This window comes from Oncorhynchus clarkii, chromosome 21 (assembly GCF_045791955.1).
Source record: "Oncorhynchus clarkii lewisi isolate Uvic-CL-2024 chromosome 21, UVic_Ocla_1.0, whole genome shotgun sequence".
Lineage (NCBI taxonomy): Eukaryota > Metazoa > Chordata > Actinopteri > Salmoniformes > Salmonidae > Oncorhynchus > Oncorhynchus clarkii.
Genome location: NC_092167.1, coordinates 16,611,846 through 16,625,817, shown reverse-complemented (window position 1 = coordinate 16,625,817; position 13,972 = coordinate 16,611,846). Strand labels below are relative to the sequence as shown.

At 40.1% G+C, this 13,972-nt stretch overlaps 1 protein-coding gene across 2 annotated transcripts in view; it reads left to right on the top strand.

Moving 5' to 3' along the window:
* Positions 1-388: 388 nt before the first annotated feature.
* Positions 389-13,972, top strand: part of LOC139378663 (titin homolog) — a 31,097-nt gene continuing 17,513 nt past the window's right edge. Inside the window, exons 1-2 of one of the 2 annotated variants that reach the window (XM_071121047.1) lie at positions 397-583; positions 13,497-13,550. The gene's annotated coding sequence lies outside the window, so the exon portion shown is untranslated. Of the gene's footprint in view, positions 584-13,496; positions 13,551-13,972 lie in introns of both variants that reach the window. The other variant, XM_071121046.1, reaches the window with a different exon arrangement.

Genomic DNA, 13,972 nt, shown 5'->3' with positions numbered 1-13,972 from the left:
CGACAATGTCCTGCGGAGTCAACATGTTGTTGTCAATGGATGGAATTTCACTATTGAATATGCTTTCTAAATATCTGTATTACTAAGCATTGGTGCAGTAATACATGACACAACGAAACAACTGGCTATTTGTTTGAGTTTGCTCAGCGGTCAAATTATAGCAGGAAGAAAAAAGTATAAATTATAGCAAGAACAAAACCTAAAACCGCAGAGAAATTATAACGTATTTATGTTCATTAATAATTTGTCTTGTAATATTGGTTTTAGTTTTTTGTTATTTGCTTCAATAAAACAAGGGTTATAAAATATTGTTAATCAGTTGAAGGAGCGGAGAAAACTCTGGGGGCGTGGAATTTGAATCTGCTCCTACCAGCCACGCTCGCTCACCAGATACACATTTGGAGAAGTTCTAACAGAAGAAAGGAGTGTTTTTGGCAGTAATGCGCCATAACGTTGGATGCCAACCGCTGATAAACCCCACAGACGAAGAGTGTAGTTGTTGATTGCTAAATCTCGGTTGGGAATATGCATGTTTACCGTTGATCTCCGGTATGTGTGAGGAGAGGAGCGGCGTAGGCTTTCTGTAAGTATCCTGTGTCTATATTCTCTTAGGAAAATCCAATGGTTGACATTGAACAACAATGCTGTCTATGTTGACCAGTAGTTTTTATTTGTGAAACAAAAGCATCGGATTTAACGTTACGCAAAGTTATTAATTCTCCAGGAGTTATCCAAGTAATATGGAGGACCGTTTAAATGTGTTTGCTCGTCACTTTGTAACACATCTTATGGCAGCAATCAGCAGTAGAAACAATAACGATGTGAATCCCTAACACTGTTTCTGTAAAAAGCTGAGGGTTGGGGCTGGAGAAATGTAACCACTCTAAAATTGATATATAGCGCCATGGACTCAAGGACTGACCATCCATGATATAAAAATTATAGTTTTAACCAGGGGCGAAAATCTGATATCAACTTTGGAGGGGACAATTACATTCATTTTCTCAAGAGCAAGTGCTGTAACACACAGCCTACGTTGTAATATGTTAAATGTATATTGAGGAACCATAATTACTACTACTGGATAACTGATAGGTACAGTAGTTAACTGAAGGGTTGTCTCAACTTTTTCAAATGTTTAAATCATTATAATAATAATACTAATAATAATAGTTATAGCAGTGTTCCTTATCAGTCCAATATGTATGCAGGTATTTGTATTTACGACACGCAATACCAAGAAAGGCCAGTAGGTGGCAATGGTACTGTACACTGTATGGGTGCAGTTTTCGTAAATACAATGAACATGGTGTGATCTCCTCTAAAACACTTCATTGAGAACCATCACAAAGTCTCCGTGTTGAAATGATCTTTTTATTTGACTTTTTCTGATACATTCATATAGTCATTAAATATGTGCCACTGGCCTGAGTCTATTACAATATCTTTACAAGAACAAAATGCTCAAAATCAGTACAATTCTAAAAGCGAAATAACTACTTTAATAAATAACCCAAACAAATCAAACAAATTATCCTTTGTCGTGGCTAATCATTTCAAAATATGACGCTTGCAAGAACTTGTGAAATCAATATAGGCTTTTAATACAACGTAAAGCAAGCCAGAGTGGTCCGCGGAACACACACACTTTTTCAGAGCACTCGCTCACATACAACATATGAGTCCATCCCACATGCAAATGAAGTTGCATCCCAATCTGTGCATCCTGCTTGTTCGGCCCAATAACACCCACATCTGCTTTCCGTTAGATTATAATGATGGCAAGACCCTTGCTTTGACCTAAAGATAATATACGTCCTAGGCCTATGCTTTGGCCCTGTAATTAGCTACATGTGTTCCTTTGTATGTGTGTCTTTATCTCGGATCAGCAGACTGTGTGTCTCCTCCATCTTTAGTGTGTCCAGCTGTTCCATACTCTCATGGCCTTACTCTGGCTTCCTGTCCCATACGATAGACAATGCATTTTACCAGAATAGCAAATGCACTCTAAGTGTATCCTTCTCTTGTGTTACAGTATTATGTTCCTCCCTATATGTACATCTCTCTCCCACACCTTCAAAAATACTTATTTATTGTTTAGTCAGTGTCTCAACTCTTCAAACAGCAGCTATGGACAAGTATGTCACCCAAAGTATGCCATTTTAAATAACATCAAACAAATAATTAGTGTACTGTCATGTACTAAAAACTGAAAACTACAAAAAAAAGAACATATACTATACACCAGGGGTTCTCAAACAGGGGTCCATGGACCCCTACCCTGGTGTAATTGCAAGGGGTCCGTGAAATAAAAAAGTGTAAAAACCGTATTCAGCACAAGGATTCCAGTAACTTTACAAATAATAGAGGGGGTGGAGGTCCCTGAGGACGACTCAAAAACTTTGCCCGCCTTGCCTCAAAATACACAGGGGTTCCAGTACCCAAAAAAGGTTGAGAACCACTGCTATACACACTACTGAACAAAATAACCAAACATATGTTTGCAGGTTTCAATGGATCCAACAAATTGCTGGCAGATATTTTCCCTCTGGACGATCCTGCCTTTATGTACATTACAGACAACTACGCCGTTCAGTCTCTTGGTCCATGCTAGCCCGTAGCCAAGTCTTTAACCTGTGGAGTGCACTGAAACTCCTCTCAGCCTCACATGAAGGCACTGGCACCACAAACAATATTCTGATCAGCACCTCAACTTGGTCAACCAACACCACCTCCACTGGAAGCCTCCTGAGGACCTCTGCTGCCTCTCCACTGCTGCTACAGGGGTATTTGTTGCGAAAGAGAGGCAACTGCACTGAAAGAGAATCTATGTTTAGCTCAGGGTACTGATCTAGAGACTCGTCCAACTCCCCCGTGAGAAGCACTCTTTCCAACTTTTGCAGTCCTGGTCAAAACGGCCGCCAAACTGAACCTCCATACCATCCAACACTTAAAAAATGCTGCCCTATAGTGATCCACTGCTTTGCCAGCAAAACATATTGAGTGTGTCTCAATGGATTTAATCAATGTTGTCGCTTTCTCATACAGTGGAAGGTAGCTTTTGTCATTTCTGCTGTTTACCACACGTGCTGGATAACTGGACACTGATTGGATTTAGCCTGTGTGCTGTTACAGTTACACAGTGGCGGTGGGTCTGGCTGTTTTGATGTGCTGTGAATTTTACAATGGCTTTTCTCCAGTTCCTAAATCCTGCACTAATGAAGGCAGCATCTGCTCTTTGGCCAAAAGATGGCTGGCATGAAAACCCTTGGCTACAGTGAAAACACAACACCCTTTTATTGATGGATTATAAGGTAGCCAGGGGAAATCGCGAAACCATCTCTCTTGAAACGTCAACACTCTGTTGGCAAGAGTTTGCAGTCCCCTAAATTGTGGATGTGGCTGCTATGGTTTTGTGCCATCACTGAGGTAACCGGACAATGCTGTGCCACTGTCCCCTATACTGGTGCTGCTGGCAACAAGGTTGACACCTGGTCCTGCTGTGGCTCTTTCCCTTTCACCACCCTCACTGACTCAGTCTCTCTCCTAGAAAATAAATAAGGTGTTTGCCGTACTCCTATCTACAGGTACCCAAAACTACACAATTCATCACAACAGCAATACCATTGCCTTAAACTGGTGACTGAACTAAGATTTGTTTAAGTTGAGAGTGGGGGTATCCATGGCATTTTCCAATTATGTCCCTATTTTACAAGTCTAAAAAAGAGAGAACCTTTCATAATGTTGCCAAACAAAGACTCAACAAACTTACCTGAGACTCCCTGTCCCTGCCCATCTGTCCCCAGCTCTGCTGTCTGTGTGCCATCTGTTGCCTGCTCTGCCAGTCTGTCCCTGCCCATCTGTCCCCAGCTCTGCTGTCTGTGTGCCATCTGTTCCCTGCTCTGCTCTCTGTGTTCCATCTGTTGCCTGCTCTGCTGTCTGTGTGCCATCTGTTCCCAGCTCTGCTGTCTGTGTGCCATCTGTTCCCAGCTCTGCTGTCTGTGTGCCATCTGTTCCCAGCTCTGCTGTCTGTGTGCCATCTGTTCCCAGCTCTGCTGTCTGTGTGCCATCTGTTCCCAGCTCTGCTGTCTGTGTGCCATCTGTCCCCAGCTCTGCTGTCTGTGTGCCATCTGTCCCCAGCTCTGCTGTCTGTGTGCCATCTGTCCCCAGCTCTGCTGTCTGTGTGCCATCTGTCCCCAGCTCTGCCAGTCTGTCCCTGCCCATCTGTTGCCTGCTCTGCCTAATGACATCATTGTGAAACCTTTCCATTAGTATTTCACTTATTTCTAATGAACATTTTATCAACTAGTCTTTGAGATATTAGGCTACTAGCGTTCTTACTTTGCGTTTTGGTGTACTGAAGAATACTCTGATGTCCGTCTTTTATCTGCCATTTTTCTACCTGGCTGGCTACACACACACACAAACACAGTGTGCAGGTTATTTACAGTAGGGGATGGACTTCTATCATCTATTATTTTCTATATGGGCTTCAGCTAGCAAATGTGAAACGGATTGCTGTGACAAGGGTTGACAGCTGTATGAGTTCACCATTTACACAACGTATGCTGCAACCTTTTGTAATTTTAATATAGTTTGATTTATATTGGCTTCCAACATTAGCTGAATTTGCAGAGCTAGCAAGCACAAATTCAGTTTCTGTGGTGTTTGCTATAATCTTTGCTATCGTCAGTTTACTCCAAGATCGGCACACATGTGCTTCAAAGTCCCCTACCAACAATTTAGCTTTTGCAACGAGACCATTAAATATATTTAAGACAATGGTAGAAGAGAGTGTAGTTCTGTTCAGTTTAAGGAAGCAAGGAAGGAAGCAAAATTATGTGGATATATTGAAGCAGCATCTCAAGACATCAGTCATGAATTTAAAGCTTGGTCGCAAATGGGTCTTCCAAATGGACAATGACCCAAAGCATACTTCTAAAGTTGTGGCAAAATGGCTTAAGAACAACAAAGTCAAGGTATTGGAGTGGCCATCACAAAGCCCTGAGCTCAATCCCTAGAAAACTGGTGGGCAGAACTGAAAAAGTGTGTGTGTGCAAGGAGGCTTTACAAACCTGACTCAGTTACACTTGCTCTGTCAGGAGTAACAGGCCAAAATTCACCCAACTTATTGTGGGAAGCTTGTAGAAGGCTAGCCAAAATGTTTGACCCAAGTTAAACAATTGAAAAGGCAATGCTATCAAATACTAATTGAGTGTATGTAAACTTTTGACCCACTGGGAATGTGATGAAAGTAATAAAAGCTGAAATAAATCATTCTCTACTTTTATTTTGACATTTCACATTCTTAAAATAAAGTGGTGATCCTAACTGATCTAAGACAGGGAATTTTTACTCTGATTAAATGTCAGGAATTGTGAAAAACGGTGTTAACTTCCGACTTCAACTGTATCTCCAGGGGCGCAACTTTGGTTTAAGAATTGAGGGGAACATCATTTTTTTCATTATTTTTATTTTTTTTATATCCAGTCAGATAAACAATCCAAACAGCCTACCCGACCACTCTGAGGCATCCACGTGGTCCTAAAGCACACCGTTGCCTCATTTTGTATCACATTCCAATGATAAAACTGGGGGGGGACAAAAATGCAATTTTAGAATGTGTGGGGGGTGGCATGTCCCCAGTGAAAGTTGCACCCCTGCATATCTCTGGTATATGACATCAGCAGCATAAAATACATTTTTGGAATCAAAGTTGTGCTGTGCTCACATGAACAGGAAGGTGGCTCGGCGGTCCTTCTTGTGGTCAAGATTTGTCATAACTTTGTCATCAAAGTCTTGCGTTCTCTGGATTTATGGTGCTTTCAAGACAACTGAGAACTAAAAAAAAACTAGGTTGAATCATGACGTCGGTGATCTTCAGGTTGGAGCTCTAGAAATAGACCCGAGTTCCTGAGTTGGACCTTTAAAAATGTATTTTCTCAGTCTGAGAGTTCTTGAACTCACTGAAGTCTGAGATTTCCCAGTTCTGACTTTCCAGTTGTTTTGAATGCGGCAGAAGTCATGCTGGATTGAAAGCATGGCCAATGTATTGAAACTTCTCTGGCCCATGGTGTTGCGTGTGAATGTTTAACATTTTATCTTGTAAAAGAGACACTTAAATCTAGACTTGGATGACACACCTTCTCCACCGAATAGCAGGCAGGGGAAGCAAAATAGGGATTGCTTTGCAAGGCTTGCAGTTAGCCACTGATCCCTTCCAAACCACTCATTGTTGAATTTGTAATTTCCAACTTGTTCTGTAATGTTTATATCCGATGGCCGATGAGCACCAGTCTATAATTTCTCCTCATATGACAATGATTGAAAATGATTTGCCAGTAGATTGTCTACGTGATTCACGATGATGACTGTTTGTCTAACTTGCTAGCGAAGATTTTGAAAGTATGATGTTGACATGATCAGTCCAATCAAAGCTATTGTAGATATTACGTGATTGATGGATGGGCACTTCTAATGTAAATCTGTGGCAGCACCAAAAGGGGCTTCAATTTTCAAATTCTCCCTGTAGATTTTGCAGTGACATAGTGTCCCCATGAGTGACAGAACAATGAGCCAATTACGGCGCAAGAAAGCAAAAAGAGACCATGTTTGTTTGCGGCTTTATTAACTCAATATATACAGTTGAAGTCTGAAGTTTACATACACCTTAGTCAAATACATTTAAACTCAGGTTTTCACAATTTCTGACATTTTAATCCTAGTAAAAATTCCCTGTTTTAGGTCAGTTAGGATCATTAATATATTTTAAGAATGTGAAATGTTAGAATAATAGTAGAGTGATTTTATTTAAGCTTTTATTCCTTTCATCACATTCCCAGTGGATCAGAAGTTTATATACACTCAATTAGTATTTGGTAGCATTGCCTTTTTAAATTGTTTAACTTGGGTCAAACATTTTGGGTAGCCTTCCACAAGCTTCCCACAATAAGTTGGGTGAATTGTGGCCCATTCCTCCTGACAGAGCTGGTGTAACTGAGTCAGGTTTGTAAGTCTCCTTGCTCTCACATGCTTTTTCAGTTCTGCCAACAAATTTTCTGTAGGATTGAGATCAGGGCTTTGTGATGGCCACTCCATTACCTTGACTTTGTTGTCCTTAAGCCCCTTTGCCACAACATTGAAAGTATGCTTGGGGTCATTGTCCATTTGATTGACCCATTTGCAACCAAGCTTTAACTTCCTAACTGATGTCTTGAGATTTTACTTCAATATATCCACCAAATTTTCCTAATTCATGATGCCATCTATTTTGTGAAGTGCACCAGTCCCTCCTGCAGCAAAGCACCCCCACAACATGATGATGCCACCCCCGTGCTTCACGGTTGGGATGGTGTTCTTCAGCTTGCAAGCGTCCCCCTTTTCCCTCCAAACATAACGATGGTCATTATGGCCTAACTGTTCTATTTTTTGTTTCATCAGACCAGAGGACATTTCTCCAAAAAGTATGGTATTTGTCCCCATGTGCAGTTGCAAACCGTAGTCTGGCTTTTTTATGGCGTTTTTGGAGCAGTGGCTTCTTCCTTGCTGAGCGGCCTTTCAGGTCATGTCGATATAGGACTTGTTTTACTGTAGATATGGATACTTTTGTACCTGTTTCCTCCAGCATCTTCACAAGGTCCTTTGCTGTTGTACTGGGATTGATTTGCACTTTTCGCACAAGTACGTTCATCTCTAGGAGACAGAACGCATCTCCTTCCTGAGCGGTATGACGGCTGCGTGGTCCCATGGTGTTTATACTTGCGTACTATTGTTTGTACAGATGAACGGGGTACCTTCAGGCGTTTGGAAATTGCTCCCAAAGATGAATCAGACTAGTGGAGGTCTACAAAAAAAATTCTGAAGTCCTGGCTGATTTCCTTTGATTTTCCCATGATGTCAAGCAAAGAGGCACTGAGTTTGAAGGTATGCCTTGAAACACATCCACAGGTACACCTCCAATTGACTCAAATTATGTAAATTAGCCTATCAGAAGCTTCTAAAGCCATAACATAATTTTCTGGAATTTTCCAAGCTGTTTAAAGGCACAGTCAACTTAGTGTATGTAAACTTCTGACCCACTGGAATTGTGATACAGTGAAATAATCTGTCTGTAAACAATTGTTGGAAAAATGACTTGTGTCATGCACAATGTAAATGTCCTAACTGACTTGCTAAAACTATAGTTTGTTAACATTACATTTGTGGAGTGGTTGAAAAACAAATTTTAATTACTCCAACCTATGTAAACTTCTGACTTCAACTGTATTCAGTACCAGTCAAAAGTTTGGACACACCTACTCATTCCAGGGTTTTTCTTTATTTTTACTATTTTCTACATTTTAGAAAGTTTTAGGTTGTAGTTATTATAGGAATTATAGGACATTTTCTCTCAATACCATTTGTATTTCATATACCTTTGACTATTGGATGTTCTTATAGGCACTTTAGTATTGCCAGTGTAACAGTATAGCTTCCGTCCCTCTCCTCGCCCCTACCTGGGCTCGAACCAGGAACACATCAACAACTGCCACCCTCGAAGCAGCGTTACCCATGCAGAGCAAGGGGAACAACCACTCCAAGGCCAAGAGCGAGTGACGTTTGAAACGCTATTAGCGCGCACCCCACTAACTAGCTAGCCATTCACATCAGTTACACCAGCCTAATCTCGGGAGTTGATGGGCTTGAAGTCATAAACAGCGCAATACTTGAAGCACAGCAAAGGGCTGTTGGCAAAACGCACAAAAGTGCTGTTTGAATGAATGCTTACGAGCCTGCTGGTGCCTACCATCTATCAAATCATAGACTTAATTATAACATAATAACACACAGAAATACGAGCCTTCGGTCATTAATATGGTCGAATCCGGAAACGATCATCTCAAAAACAAGATGTTTATTCTTTCAGTGAAATACGGAACCATTCTGTATTTTATCTAACGGGTGGCATCCATAAGTCTAAATATTCCTGTTACATTGCACAACCTTGTTATGTCATAATAAATTCTGGCAAATTAGGTGGCCCAAACTGTTGCATATACCCTGACTCTGCGTGCAATGAAGGCAAGAGAAGTGACACAATTTCACCTGGTTAATATTGCCTGCTAACCTGGATTTCTTTTAGCTAAATATGCAGGTTTAAAAATATATACTTCTGTGTAAGAAAGGCATTGATGTTTATGGTTAGGTACACATTGGAGCAAGGACAGTCCTTTTTCGCGAATATGCATCGTATCAATTATATGCAACGCAGGACACGCTAGATAAACTAGTAATATGATCAACCATGTGTAGTTGACTAGTGATTATGATTGATTGTTTTGTATAAGACAAGCTTAATGCTAGCTAGCAACTTACCTTGGCTTCTTATTGCATTCGCGTAACAGGCAGTCTCCTTGTAGGGTGCAATGTAATCAGGTGGTTAGAGCGTTGGACTAGTTAATGTCGTGGATAATTGTTTCAAAATATAACACTTACAAGAACTTGTGAATTCAATATAGGCTTTTAATACAAACATATCAGAAGCTTAGATGGTCCGTGGAACACACACCTTTCCAGAGCACTGACTCTGTATTTATACATAGTCATAAATACAACATTGAAAAGTGAAAGACTAAAGTTAAATACATGGGATGCTTTAGTGAATTTCAGAATTCCACATGCAAATGAAGTTACTTCCCTCAAGTCCATCTGCCACCATTATCTTTCAATCTGTGCTTCCTGCTTGTTCATGCCCAATAACGCCCATATCTGCTTTTAGTTAAGTTATAATGGTGGCAGGACCTCTTAATGTCCCAAAAATAATATATGCCCATCTTACCCTTATGTTTAGCTTGGTGTGTTCTTTGGTATGTCTGTCCTTATTAGGACTCTTAGACTATGTGTCTCTTTTAACATTTCTTCAGCATCTTCATGTCCTAAAAATAAAAATGTACTATGTCCATAGTCCATCAGTTGGTCATTTGGCTGACCCCCTCCTTTGTGTGTCCCTCTGATCTCGGTATGTCCAGCTGTCTTATGCACTCATGGCCTTGCTTTGGTTTCCTGTCCTCTACAATAGACAATGCATTTTACCCTAAACATTTATGCATTTTATGGCTTTGGCCATTACGTCTGTTATTTCTTGGTTTCCTGTTTTGACCTTTAAAAATGTATTTTCTCAGTCTGAGAGTTCTTGAACTCACTGAAGTCTGAGATTTCCCAGTTCTGACTTTCCAGTTGTTTTGAATGCGGCAGAAGTCATGCTGGATTGAAAGCATGGCCAATGTATTGAAACTTCTCTGGCCCATGGTGTTGCGTGTGAATGTTTAACATTTTATCTTGTAAAAGAGACACTTAAATCTAGACTTGGATGACACACCTTCTCCACCGAATAGCAGGCAGGGGAAGCAAAATAGGGATTGCTTTGCAAGGCTTGCAGTTAGCCACTGATCCCTTCCAAACCACTCATTGTTGAATTTGTAATTTCCAACTTGTTCTGTAATGTTTATATCCGATGGCCGATGAGCACCAGTCTATAATTTCTCCTCATATGACAATGATTGAAAATGATTTGCCAGTAGATTGTCTACGTGATTCACGATGATGACTGTTTGTCTAACTTGCTAGCGAAGATTTTGAAAGTATGATGTTGACATGATCAGTCCAATCAAAGCTATTGTAGATATTACGTGATTGATGGATGGGCACTTCTAATGTAAATCTGTGGCAGCACCAAAAGGGGCTTCAATTTTCAAATTCTCCCTGTAGATTTTGCAGTGACATAGTGTCCCCATGAGTGACAGAACAATGAGCCAATTACGGCGCAAGAAAGCAAAAAGAGACCATGTTTGTTTGCGGCTTTATTAACTCAATATATACAGTTGAAGTCTGAAGTTTACATACACCTTAGTCAAATACATTTAAACTCAGGTTTTCACAATTTCTGACATTTTAATCCTAGTAAAAATTCCCTGTTTTAGGTCAGTTAGGATCATTAATATATTTTAAGAATGTGAAATGTTAGAATAATAGTAGAGTGATTTTATTTAAGCTTTTATTCCTTTCATCACATTCCCAGTGGATCAGAAGTTTATATACACTCAATTAGTATTTGGTAGCATTGCCTTTTTAAATTGTTTAACTTGGGTCAAACATTTTGGGTAGCCTTCCACAAGCTTCCCACAATAAGTTGGGTGAATTGTGGCCCATTCCTCCTGACAGAGCTGGTGTAACTGAGTCAGGTTTGTAAGTCTCCTTGCTCTCACATGCTTTTTCAGTTCTGCCAACAAATTTTCTGTAGGATTGAGATCAGGGCTTTGTGATGGCCACTCCATTACCTTGACTTTGTTGTCCTTAAGCCCCTTTGCCACAACATTGAAAGTATGCTTGGGGTCATTGTCCATTTGATTGACCCATTTGCAACCAAGCTTTAACTTCCTAACTGATGTCTTGAGATTTTACTTCAATATATCCACCAAATTTTCCTAATTCATGATGCCATCTATTTTGTGAAGTGCACCAGTCCCTCCTGCAGCAAAGCACCCCCACAACATGATGATGCCACCCCCGTGCTTCACGGTTGGGATGGTGTTCTTCAGCTTGCAAGCGTCCCCCTTTTCCCTCCAAACATAACGATGGTCATTATGGCCTAACTGTTCTATTTTTTGTTTCATCAGACCAGAGGACATTTCTCCAAAAAGTATGGTATTTGTCCCCATGTGCAGTTGCAAACCGTAGTCTGGCTTTTTTATGGCGTTTTTGGAGCAGTGGCTTCTTCCTTGCTGAGCGGCCTTTCAGGTCATGTCGATATAGGACTTGTTTTACTGTAGATATGGATACTTTTGTACCTGTTTCCTCCAGCATCTTCACAAGGTCCTTTGCTGTTGTACTGGGATTGATTTGCACTTTTCGCACAAGTACGTTCATCTCTAGGAGACAGAACGCATCTCCTTCCTGAGCGGTATGACGGCTGCGTGGTCCCATGGTGTTTATACTTGCGTACTATTGTTTGTACAGATGAACGGGGTACCTTCAGGCGTTTGGAAATTGCTCCCAAAGATGAATCAGACTAGTGGAGGTCTACAAAAAAAATTCTGAAGTCCTGGCTGATTTCCTTTGATTTTCCCATGATGTCAAGCAAAGAGGCACTGAGTTTGAAGGTATGCCTTGAAACACATCCACAGGTACACCTCCAATTGACTCAAATTATGTAAATTAGCCTATCAGAAGCTTCTAAAGCCATAACATAATTTTCTGGAATTTTCCAAGCTGTTTAAAGGCACAGTCAACTTAGTGTATGTAAACTTCTGACCCACTGGAATTGTGATACAGTGAAATAATCTGTCTGTAAACAATTGTTGGAAAAATGACTTGTGTCATGCACAATGTAAATGTCCTAACTGACTTGCTAAAACTATAGTTTGTTAACATTACATTTGTGGAGTGGTTGAAAAACAAATTTTAATTACTCCAACCTATGTAAACTTCTGACTTCAACTGTATTCAGTACCAGTCAAAAGTTTGGACACACCTACTCATTCCAGGGTTTTTCTTTATTTTTACTATTTTCTACATTTTAGAATAATAGTGAAGACATCAAACTGTTTAACAGATATGGAATCATGTAATAACCAAAAAAGTGTTAAACAAATAATAATAAATCTTCAAAGTAGCCACCCTTTGCCTTGATGCGTACTCTTGGCATTCTCTCAACCAGATTCACATGGAATGCTTTTCTAATTGTTTTAAAGGATTTCCCACATATGTTGAGTACTTGTTGGCTGCTTTTCCTCCACTCTGCAGTCCAACTCATCCCAAACCATCTCAATTGGGTTGAGGTTGGGTGATTGTGGAATCCAGGTCATCTGCTGCAACACTCCATCACTCTCCTTGGTCAAATTGCCCTTACACAGCCTGGAGTTGTGATGGGTCATTGTCCTGACAAACAAATGATAGTCAGTCCCACTAAGAGCAAACCAGATGGGATGGTGTATCGCTGCAGAATGCTGTGGTAGCCATGCTGTTTAAGTGTGCCTTGAAGTCTGCCCCACCTACACTGAATGACGAGTTGACACTGTATATAGTGTTTATTTCTAGACATTGGCGTAAAACAAGCGTGTATTTTGGGTTCTGATGGGGTACGACAGTTGAACTAAGCTCATGAGGAGATTGTATCTACATTCAAGAAACAATAATCTGATATATTGAATCTATATTCTATTATTGTATCTATATTATATATATTATATATATCTATATTCAAGAATCAATATATCATACATTCTTTGTATACAACATTTGATGTAGCAACTGCTGAATATGGATAATAATGCCTCATATTTTGGTGGTGTTTTTAATGTTAATGTCATTGCCCCTTGTTAGGTTCTAATTCTCAGAGTAAATAACTCAACGGACACCTTGAAATCTTAACTAAGTTTAATTCTTCCCAGAGAGTCAATACAGCTGCTTTAGACAAAAGCATTTTCACACAAGCACTGATATTGAACCATTTCTCCTAGGCTGAGTCTTCTCATCTGAACAAACATTATCTCGACTGCTTGGCAGGTAACGAGGTGATACACTTTATATTTTATTTCTCCCTTAACGTCACCTGACCTGATCTTGACCCCCCCATTCATCACTAATCCATGGCTCTCTCCACTTATCAATGCTTGCCACATGTGATCGCATTCCCTGATCCATTTCCCTCTCCTTCAGTGACATGAATAAGTATATTTCATATTCTCAGAACCCAACACGCTACATTTACAACTATTATTAATTACTTCACCAGTAAGGATGTTAAGCACATTTTGTTGAGTATTATAATAGTGGTCTTCTTCATACACTTACAGGAAATTGTACTTGTTTCATTAGTCCATTATTGATATAGTACCAAAATGTTTTGCATGTCAGGAATCAAGTTTTCAAGATTTTATATATATATATACGCTGTATATATAAGAATTTGTTCTTAACTGACTTATATGGGGTA